The sequence below is a fragment of the Mauremys reevesii genome, linkage group 9 (genome assembly GCF_016161935.1).
Source record: "Mauremys reevesii isolate NIE-2019 linkage group 9, ASM1616193v1, whole genome shotgun sequence".
In the NCBI taxonomy this organism is placed as follows: Eukaryota; Metazoa; Chordata; order Testudines; family Geoemydidae; genus Mauremys; species Mauremys reevesii.
In genome coordinates, this window is record NC_052631.1 from 85,023,965 (window position 1) to 85,035,934 (window position 11,970).

At 41.4% G+C, this 11,970-nt stretch overlaps 1 long non-coding RNA gene across 1 annotated transcript; it reads right to left on the reverse strand.

Annotated features, from left to right (window-relative positions):
- Window positions 1-1,379: 1,379 nt before the first annotated feature.
- LOC120371586 lies at window positions 1,380-3,863 on the reverse strand. Its single transcript, XR_005584453.1, has 3 exons — window positions 3,730-3,863; window positions 2,731-2,935; window positions 1,380-1,474 (listed from the first exon to the last, which is right to left on the reverse strand). It is a non-coding gene; the product is annotated as an uncharacterized LOC120371586 (long non-coding RNA).
- Window positions 3,864-11,970: the final 8,107 nt, after the last annotated feature.

Consider the following 11,970-nt stretch of genomic DNA (forward strand, 5'->3'; position numbering starts at 1 on the left):
ACCTGAGAGGCAAGGAATATAAATTAGCAGAGGAGTAGCTGATGGAGAGACCGAGCTGAGTCTGGATGAGAACCCTGGAGGAGAAGGACGATAATAACGGTGACAATGATGGTGATAGATGGGCAGACGGGCCAGGGGAATCTCTCTTCTTTTGGTCAAAAATTCCACTGAAGTCACTGCCAATTATGCATTCATATCTGAGGGGGGAAATTGGCCCTATATGTTCATCTTGGATTATTGCTGCTAAGGCTTTGAAAGGGCAGAGCATTTTTGCATTCATTTTCTGCTAGAGGCCAAGTGACTTCCCAGCCCAGGAGCATTTTTTGCTTTAAAAGTTTGAGCCAAAAACTGCTCATGAATTAAGAGAGTGAACCCACACCCTTTTTAAGTTCTCCCTCCCAACATTTGCTGATACTCTTGAACAGAAGAGTTAAAGGTCCTGCATACATTTGGCAGGGTTATAGTCCACTGCTCATAGATGCACCCTTTAATGGTCTGGTGAAAGGCATTTTTGATATGGTCAAGTTACTAGGGGTTTAAAAGCATACTTTGCATCTCCAGTGCTAATCTAACCCTGAAAAGAACCCTGAACCAGAGCTGATCAATTAATATGTGCCCTGAGCATGCCTAACTGGGGGCATCTAATCCTTGCTACGGTAAGGTGGCCCCTGTCCATTTTGAAATCCCACTTTGGCAGCTATATCTTTGGCCATGCCCATAACACACAAATGAGGCTCCTTGCTCCCACCCGAGGGCACCCCTTTGAAAATTACCTACATGCCTGTCTTGCATTTAGGTGCCCAATTTGGTGTCCAGACAGCCATTTAACTGTCTAATAGGCATTTTAAAAATGTTGGCATTAAATAGCTCTAGTTGTATTTTCAGTGTGAACTGGCTTTAGACATTGGTGATATATGCGCATGCTTGCTGTTAAGGGAGGAATAATAGCCTAAAATAAAGTGATATTTTTTCCTGTGTTATTCTTCAGGGACAATCACATTTCCTATGTGTTCTTCTCACTCCTCTGGCAGCCAAGTGACTGCAGAATAAGACCCCACAGAGAATAAATCTGCAGGGAAAATGGTTACAGCAGCATCTCTTGTGGAGCACTCTGTGTGAAGTCAGACAAATTCATAAGAAATGAGTGATGGGAGGAGGAAAATCAGCACAGTAAACTCTCCCCAAACAGCCACATATTCAAGGTCCAGTAACAGCAGGATGGTGCCTCCATACTTGCTTGATACGTTGCTCAGACATATGTGGGCTCCAACAATTACAACTTTGTTTCCGTTAACAAAGCTGTTTGCATTGTACATTCAACATTTGCTTTTCAAGACTACGTGTTCAGCTGGCCAATCTTGTGTGAAGCAGCTGCTGTTGTTACAGGAAGATGTAGGGTGCGGCTTCAGAGATCAAAAATCATTCTCCGTCTTGAAAGGTGGAGCTCAGGACTGTAGACAGCGGGCTCTGGTTACTGTGTTTAGATAAAAATAGTTTAATTGATTAATACAATCTCCTACTGCTTTTAGGACAACCAAAATCTGATCACTTAGAAAGGCTTGCACGGGTGGAACATGTCAGCTGGTTTACACTAGAAGCTACTAGCAAGACTTTGTTCTGCAAAGGTCATAGGCTTGCACAAGTTGCTGTCCCTGGCACTCAGAATTCATTTAGATATGGTGAGGCACTGTGATGAATTGCTGGAGACTATAATATTGTAATATGGACTGTCAATATATCTGTAATTGCTTTACATGTTTCATATTGAAGGATTTGTTTCTGATTGCAGCTGATGCCCTAAGCTTTTGAAAGTACAATATCTTTTTCATTTTGTTCCCCTCCGAAACATCTTTACCTTGTGGTTTACTCAGTGTACTTACTTGTTCCTCAGTGAGCACTAATGTAGATTGTGCCTGTTTATCGGGCTTATTAGAGCAGGCTTTGTTGATACTGGCCTAACTAAATTAAACTAGCTCTTTGTTTCCATAGTGACATTTCTGCCTATATGAATAATTTTGGGCTCTTTCTAGTTACATTCGAGAATGTAGAGCGCAAATAAGGTTTAACCAACACATAGCATAATAATCTCATCTCAATATCCTACTTGATAGTCCTGCAGGATTTGAATTATTTTGCATTTAAAACAATAAGTGGTGATTCTGTAAAAATATCATGGGGTTCCGTGTTTATTGTGTCTCATATTGCTTAGTTTACAATGAAACTCAACCTAACATTTGAAAATTAAGTTGGGTTCTTTCCGTTTTGTGCATCATTATTAATATTCTGTGGGTGAATTTATGCCCTTCTGCAACCTCATTGTTATCACTGGAGTTTCACAGATGTGACCAAGGGAAAATTAGGCCTTGTAAAGCAGGGCCTGGTTCCCCACTGACTTGTACCCTATGTAGACCTTTACTTACATGCCAAATGAGTTCAAATTGGATATAGAGTGCTGCCAAAAGGAAACGGTAACATTCTACACACACTTTGCCCAGGCATGAATCTCAACACAAGGTTCAAGGCTGTGGAGAATCAGGCCCTTAGTTAACAACTAAGATTGATGATGCAAAAGACAGTAGAATCCAGCTGCTTTTCCCATAGCTGCATTGCCTCTGCAGAGCTAACAGAAGTAAAAGGTGGAAAACATTTATTTTGTTGCTAACATAAGCAATTATGGCTCTAATTGCATTTAGGGTGCACAGCTAGTGAATAAGAAGCTGCCATTTTTACCTTGTCACTTTTCAGGGAAGCATCACACTTTTAAAGCCGTGTAACCCCATTGACTCCTGATTAACAGCTGGGTGAATGGGAGGAGACTCAGGCCTCTCGTCTTGAAATTCTTTTAGGTTTGCATTGTTCTGGGTACAGAACATGGGGTTAAAAACAACAAGCAGAAAATTCACGTTCTTCTCCGTTTGCAATAAGGTTTCAAAATCTGAAAAGCAAAGGAACTGTTTCTGGTGAGCAGTATAAGAAATGTTTGCCATGTGAACACTGTTTGTTCAGTGGAGATCAGTTTTAAATTAATATGTTTATAGACTCTATGAAGGAAATTAATTTTCTACCCCTTAATGGGAAGAATGTATTTTTCAAAACAATGCTCTCCTTTGACTCCTCTGAAGGCCCCCCCAGAGCAGAAAGCAATGTGCAAGAGGGAGCGGAGGAAATAAATGTAGTGACAAAATGACGAATCTTTACAATCCGGAGGAAATTTTTCCTTTTTTTGCTGCGTGCATCTGAGATCTCAGTTCCATATCTTATGTGTAAATAAAGATAAAGGCAAAAGCACTTTTATGACAAGGATATGCTACTTTGTGATTAATTTTTTTGCACAGCATTGGAACAGAGAACCTGATTGTCCTCTGATTTAAACTGGTTTTACTCTTGTATAATATTGATTTTTAGCATGCTTCTCCCAAGATACATTGGGCAAATGATTTTGAAACCATTAAAGAATCTGGCCCATTGGATTTCCTATAGTAGATCAAACCAAAGGTCCATCTTGTCTGAGATCCTGCCCTCAGCAATGGCCAGAAGCTGACCACATCTGCTCTCATATACCACCACGCCACTTTGGCAATGATGGATATCTAGTGTGGGAGGAAAGAGAATCCCCTTCTTGACCTATGGCAACCTATTCTACTTTAGCATGTACAGTTCAACTCTAAATGACAGTCATTACATTACCCAGCCTTTTACACAATTCAGTTACCCTGTTACTTTACTTACATGAAGCCAAATATTGCTTTTGGATGCAAACATGTAACAACTGTTGGTTTAGTCAGTGCCATATGGGCGCATCCAAGAGCATGACCTGGCCTTGCTCTCCAATTCCTATGTGAACAGAAGTTGTCAAACAGCATGCCATGGGCCTTTCACCTCAAGGAACTGTAACTGAGAAATAGAAATCCAGTTATGCATTGTAGAGAAACAGGCATGATACCTTAAAACAAGCAGAGTTATTCTTTACAAGATCAGCAGACAGGTGAACAGTGTAGAAGGGAAAACTGATGGTTCTACTGACAGATTGCACTGAAGATAGTTGCTAAGTATCTAAAATGGATGAAAATCTCTCTCTCTCTCTCTCTCACACACACACACACATACACACACACACGGCCGGCGCAACCCATTAGGCAACCTAGGCAGTCGCCTAGGGCACTAACATTTGGGAGGCGGCGACCGCGGCAGCCGGATCTTCGGCCGCCCCAGTTGTCGGTGGTATTTTGGGGGTGGGACCTTCTGCCGCCTCTGTTGGGGTGGCATTTCAGGGGCGGGACCTTCTGTCGCCTAGGGTGCCAAAAAAGCTGGCGGCGCTCCTGCACACACACACACACACACACACACACACACACACACACACACACTCACTCTCTCTCTCCTGTACAAACAAACCAGGAAGAATCCTACCACTGAGACAAACAGGACAATAACTAGCTTGAATTAAACAGATAAGAGACCTAGTACAGACAAGGCTCTGGTGTTTTATTATCATGTTGTGTGCACCTGTTGTGAGCGGGATTAGATGACAAGGTACTTAAAATACTGGCATCTGCTTGGTGCTCTCCCTTAACTAGTACCCTATAGTTGCTACCACAGATGGAGCAGCACCAATCAGCAGTGGCAGGGAACTTCAGAGAAGACAGGCCAGTATACAGACAGTTTGTGCTTAACACTTTTCATTGTGAGTTTCATATCAAGTTCTTCTATATCAATAAATCATAATGGGTGAAATCCCCCCCAGCACAATGGGATTTCAGTAGAACATAGGCCTTGTGCAGGACCTTTGCATGGGGGAACATTTTCCCAGCATGCATTTTGTTAACACTTTTGCCACTACCAGAGGTGTACACAAGGGGGTGGCAAGCAGGGACACTCCCCCCACAATCTCTGTATGTCCCTGCAGCTCGGGAAGGGAGGAAGCAGCAGGGTGGCTGGCTGAGCTCCTCCTCCCCCCAACCTTACAGCTGCTGTTTCTCTTTCCCTGTTGCTGAAGTCCCTGCCTCCACCCCCTGACTCACCTCAGTGGGCGGTCTGCAAACCAGGTGGCAGTGCTGGGACTCCAGCAGCAGGGAAGGAAAAGCAGCAGCTGTAGGGATGGGAGGAGGAGGAGCTCAGCCAGCAGCCAACCATCCTGCTGTTTCCTCCCTCCTAAGGCTGCAGGGACAGAGTTGCTGCCAGGGGGAGTTGCTGGGCCTCCCCACTAGAGGTGTCCTGAGAAATCTGGGGGGCAGGGCTCATGCAAACCTTTCATTTTGTGTGTTTAATGTGCTCATTCAAAAGCAGTCAAATTTAAATTTCTGCACACGCCCCGGCCCTAATGATATTTCCTACGCCTTGTCCAGTTTTATTTTTTTTATTATTATTTTTTGGTCAAAAATTGCATTCTGTAACTTACTAAGGAGGCAGAAAACAGCAGTCCTGTTCAGCAAGAGGGAATTCCTCTTCCTTCTTCGTTTGGCATTACATTTACAAAACATATGTTATTGCCAACCTCTAGGCTTTGTGATCAGAGTACGAAGGGGTCAGCTCTCTTTGCAGAACTGCTGTGAAATGACTCAGTCGCTCATCCTCTTAGCGAAAGGGTTTATGCAATTTGAGCCACCCCCTTACCTGTGTGGGACAAAAAGCAGAGTTGAGAAACAGAGCAGAAGTGCATTTCTTTTACAAAAGAACAGCTGAGATGCAAAAGCCTTTTAATTTTTTTTAAATAACGGCAAGAAATCTGATATACACTGATATTAAATCAACAGCGAGAAATCTCACTGTAACACCGGCAATAAAGCACATACCATTTTGTTGCTCACATTTATCAAGATAATACTAAAATTATAAAGGGAACCTTTGGTAATGAACAAAACTAAATTGAAAGTTCCTTCAACATGTTGTGAAAAAAAAGGGATTTTGACAATAATTACCCCTCATTGTGCTAAGCTGTTGTGAGAATTCGTAATTGCCAGCAGCTTTTCACTGAATAGTTTCTGGGCATTTAAAAACGAATACATTGTGTTCATGAAAGAAGCTAATGGACAAATGAAGAATAGCTATAACTGAGGAAAGAATATGTCAGAGCTGAGTTGAAATTCCTCCATCCATCCTGAATGCCTGGGAACTGTGACTGTAAAACCAGATCCAAATGTTGCAGCCAGCTAGTCTATATAGAATGGACTGGAGCAACCTCCCCAAACTTTAAGGATCCAAACTTCGGCCTTGATCCTGAAAAGTGAACTGCACGGGAGGACTCCTGCACCGGTGTAGTTTTCTGGAGCAGGACTTGGGCCTTAGTGGACCAGTCAATCTCTCACCAGAACATATCTCCATCCAAGTACTATTGGAGGCTTAATGGATCTTGAGTGTTTTCCCCCTGAATCCTGCCAAAGCTCCACTAAAATTTGATTTGAATGTTCTCCTTTTCCTCTTCTCCTGATATTTCCTCATTTCATTTTTGCAGCACAGCTACAGACAAAGGGGGAGTGACATCAGAAGGAAATGCTATACTCTTCTCCCCTGGTTCACTAGAAGTCTCTACCTGTAGAGAGTGCAATAGACCATCTGGTGTTCATAAAAGCTCTGATTAAAGCAGAAGAGGGTTCAAAATGATAACGACGAGAATGATGAGCCAGATCTTGCTCACTCTGAAGTCAATAGGAGTTTGGCAATTGCCTTTGGCAGGAGTGGGAATGGACACAATTAAGATAATTGTAAACTCTTTGGGACAAGGACCATCATTTTGTTGTGTGCACAGTGGGATCCTGCCCCAGGACTGGAACTGCCAGGAACTATAGTAATACAAATAATAAATAATAACAAGTTGGATGGGCAAGGTAGATCATTCCATGCCTTTTATTGAGCTAATACATACATTAAGATAGAGCCAAACTTCAGGATCTTTCATGATTTATCACAAATACTCGAAATGTTGTGTATTTGAAAGTATTTGGGGTTCTAATAAAATGTACTTTCCACCTTGTCCACTTTTTCTTGAAGATCAACATCACTGTAATTATTTAATACAAACAGAGACAAAGGGCCAAATTCTGTTCCAGCTCAAAGCACATTCAAGCCCATTTACTTCAATAGGGTTACATGGGCATAAAGAGGGGAGAAGCAGTGACCCAAAGAATGACTCTTCATTTGTATAGAGTCTTCAATCTGGACTACCTTACATTGTCTGATTATCTTAAATTACACACTGGGTTCACTTAATCTATTACTGAAATGTGATCATCACTGGACTGAAATACAGTTACTCTCCAACAGGGTAGACCAGTTTTACACCAGGTAGGACAGAAAGTTTAGGATGAGAAGTTAGAAATATGCCTTTCCATCTGAAACAGTACAGGGAATTTAAATAGGAAGAATTAAAGTAACCCAGCTGGAATTTAACCAGTTAACATTGTTTCAAGAAGCGTAATGACCAAAAGTGGTCAGTATCTAAGTTTCACATCTCATCCAAGTGATGGCACCTCCACTAGCACGGTCACCCTAACACAGGCCCTAATCTAGGAAAGTATCTATATTCAGATGGGTGATTAAACATGTGCTAAAGTCTCACTGATGTCAGTTAGGCATGTGCTTAAAGCTTGCCTGAAGAGGGATGGACTTCAATGTTTTCTTGATTCGGGTCCATAATGCTGTGGTAGAGAAGAGGAGTGTCACCTACTGAATTGCCAGAACCACTTTGCATGCTTGGAGGTCTTCCATACAAGTCCTGAGCCTACTCAGCTTAACTCGAGTGATCTGGCTGGACCGGAACAGTGGGGAAGATGATAGATTTTTAGAACATTAGCTCCTTTGAGTAGGGACTTCCTCACTGTATTCATCTTTAAAATGCTAAATCTATAGTGCTACAGACATAAATAATAAGGAAAAGAAGAAATAATACAGTAATAAGATCAGAGAGAGACAAAGAACCTGAATGAAGCCAGTTTATCAAATCAAAAAAAGGTAAGAACAAGGATTTTTTCTCTAAATATTTAACCACATTTTCTCCGATAGTTATTTGTTTTCTATTAATCATTTCATGATAATTTAGTTCTTAGTGTCTTTGTGTTGCTTACGATCACATCTAAATGCAGACATGTTAATACCTAAATCTTGCTATTGTAAGTCACCTTAGCTGTTCTAACATTCCAGACTCTGACATTACGGGTACAGCTTCGCTGACACTGAAATGGGTGTGATTTTTTTAATTGAACATGCTGCCTCAATAATTTTATCTGGATGAATAAGTGAACTGAGCACATTTCTGGTTTGCTCTTATCTTGTCTGGAGTGCTAGAAAAGAATGAAAATTGATGGGCTGAATGGCTTCTCTCGATAGAAAACATTTCCATGTCCTTATGTAAGTGTCCTTGAAATACTCTCAGATTCTGTCCAATAGTTTACCCCTGCAGAATACATGGGGCAAGGGAGTGGGCGGGGGAGAGAGAGAGAGAAAAACTGATTAAGTGCTGTCATTTCAGAATTACCACTGACTAATAGTTTTAGCTATTGCAGTATTTACACATAGGGGCCGATGCTAATCCCATTGAAATTAATGGCAAAATGTGACTTCAGTGAGAGCAGGATCAGGCCCTTGTGTATGTCTTTTTCTCTGTTAGCCCTGGCTCTGATTGTCCTTTTGCCACAGCCAAAATTCAGGCCCTGGTGTCACAGAGATTTTCTCCTGGGAACAATCATGGCCACAGTTGGCTTCATTTATATATAAAATCTTAATTTCTGGCCTTGGCTTGGCAAGATACTTAAACTAGGGTCACCAGACAGCAAGTGTGAAAAATCAGGACAGGGGGTGGGGGCTAATAGGAGCCTATATAAGAAAAAGACCCAAAAATCGGGACTGTCCCTATAAAATCGGGACATCTGATCACCCTAACTTTCGAACATGCCTAACTTTCAGCCCATCAGTTAACTTTAGAGGGACTATTCACGTGTTTAAAGTTAGGCATGTACCTAAGTACCATGCAGAATCAGGACGTCTGCGCTTTTCTCTCTTTGAACTGGAGGTGTGAAATACCTGCACCGAACGACGGTAAAACAATTTGTGTGCTACATAATGTACAAGCGCATCCTATTCAGTAACATACATAGTTCATCTCTGTTTAATTACATGTGCAGATTATAGTTAGACTCGGACATTGGAAATCTGGTGCACAATAGCCAACGTCATAATGGGATTGAAATCTTCATGAGGAAATGGAATGGAAATGGAATGGCCATCTGTTGTAATAACTCTGGAGGTTGTAAACGAGATAATATGGGCAGCCTCTACTGGCCATTCCACTGAGTTCAGCGAGACAGCCCTTGAGAAAATACAGTGCCTTGATAAAATCCTAAAAGACCACAATGTCTGGCAGCGACGAAGTGGCCAGTAGCTTTTGGTTTGTTTAATTTCAAACCTAGGCAAATACTGGTTGAAATTTCCAAAGCAGTCTTGGAGATCTAAACACTGATCTTTCATTAAAACTAATGGGAGATATGTGTCTAAATTTAAATCCCCTAGACTGCTATGAAAATCTTAACCAGCATTTTTTGAAAATTGGACTCTGATGGCTTGCCTGCTCTACAATCAATGCTGTGATTTACAGCTCCGTAGATGTACCCATGCTAGCTTTAAGTGAGGGCTTCAGCACATACTAAAAACCCAAGGATGTACCCAGGGGGACCTTGCACAGATTGCTCTGAAGCCCATGCCACTGTGTTTTCATTGCTATTTTTAGCAAGCTAGCTAGATTAAAAGCTAGCTTGCATATGCCTCCATGAGCTGCAATCACACCCCCGATTGCAGTGTAGACGTAGCGTAAGTAGCACATTATGCTTAGGTAGTGAGATGGTGAAAATAGGAGGAGAGAGGGACGGAATCCAGTGGGATAAAAGTTGAAAAAGGGAGTCAAGAAAAGGGAGATTAAAAAGCAAACACAGAGAAGTGTGGAAAAAAACAGACAGAAAGTAATAATCCAATGAAAAAATGCATATAGTATGAATCTTATTTATATAGCATGTTTAAGTGATCCACTTTTGTCAGCCTAGCTTTTGTGGGGTTTACTTGTTAATTTGCTAAGAGTGTGCTTTCATAGATTCACGGTTCATAGATTCCAAGGCCAGAAGGGACCATTGTGGTCATCTTGTCTGACCTCCTATATAACACAGGACATAGAATGTCCCCAAAATAATTCCTAGTGCATATCTTTTAGAAAAATATCCAATCTTGATTTAAATCTATGATCCTCTATTTGACACAGCTAGACAAATTAATCTATGGTGTATCTTTACTGCTTTCAGTGGAGTGACCTCATGGTTGACTTTGGCCCATGACTTTCTGCTTCTAATACACAACACAGTTTCTCTGCAGCTAGAAAATTTTGCTTTTAAACTCAGCCACCCTTCATGGGGAGGGGACGACATGGATATAATTTACAGGAAAAGAAAAACACTTGTGACCTCAACTCTCCCCATCCAAACAGTTTGAGGGATTCCTCAAACCACAAACTCCCCAAAGCCCACCCATCCTTAGATACCAATAAAAAAATAACACTTTCAGTTGTATTTGGGTGTGTGAGGGTTCCAAGGCTCTTTAACACATTAACCATCATCACAAAGCAACAATAATAGTCCTTACAAAAACATCAGGGTTGATTGTGAAGTGCAAAGGAGATGTCTCTTGGCTGAGGGACTTTTGGCCCAGAAGACAAGGATTGATCTAACACCCACTGAAGTCAATAGAAAAGCCTCCCATTGATCTTAACAGGAATTGATTCAGGACCATAATGAGCAAACTGAGTCTGGATGTGGAAGGAGGAATAACAGCTAGTGCCTACAGATTTTCTCATGAAATTCTACCTGACTGTACAGTAAGTACTGCACTGGGCACTGATACAAAGGAGTCCTACCAGGGATTGGGGAAGAAGATATCATAGCACCAACTTGTCGTTGCAGGCAATTACACATTATGCCTGAAATAAATGAATAAAATGTATCAGCAAAGTCTATGAAAAAGAACACATGTAACTCATAAATCCAGTCTATGCCATGCTTTAATTCGTTCACATGAATATTTCTGTACTCAGCATATGGTGCACTAGATTTCAAGTCATTGATAAAGAGACTGATCTTTGTAGTCTCTTTATTATATTTTCCCATTTTCTGCTGAGTTGGAAAAAAGTCATTGCATGCCATCTGTCAGCCTGAAACTAGTGCAATTTGCAGAAGTTTTCAGACTGATAAACTAGCTCTTCTCTTCCAGGTTGTGGTCTTAGGGAAAGTAACACAGCCCTGTTAAACAGTTATTTAACAAGCACACTGATTTATCGAGCATACTAATGACAATCATGCAAATGAACCTGTCATGTTCATAACCACTATGCCTAAACATCCTAATCATGAATATGCTGTAATTAAGCCATTATAGCTAATGTAATCGTATTGGTTCTATTAAATGAAGGGCGGTGCTGTAAATAAACATGGGGTGATAAAAAGGAAAGAATTGGGGATATTTGTTGGAAATATTATTGGGGTGGCGGAATATGCACTGCAAGAGCAAGAAGCTTGGATTTAAAGGCTTCTACTTGTACCCTAATCTATAGTTATGGATTACTTTAACCAGTTACCCACCCCAAGATGAGGGTTTACACCTACTTTAATCTGTGAGAGTTCAGCCCACAAGACAGACTACAGTGGAGAGGTTATCAATAGAAGAGGGACCACACGGAGCACCACAGAGATGACATCGTGCTCTTTCTAAAGGGGAGAGATACCAGTACAGAATGCATAAGATTTGTCTCACTCACACTATGCCTTGTGGAAAAACCCAAAGTGTTAGTCCTCATCCTCATCCTCACCCCCATCATCATCACCATCGCCACCAGTGGTCATCATCCTGGCGACACCCCACCATGGCACGCGGCCGGGATCCAGCTGTTTTAATGTTTTAATGCCCACTGGGGTCATACATATTTATGAAGGTTTTAACTCC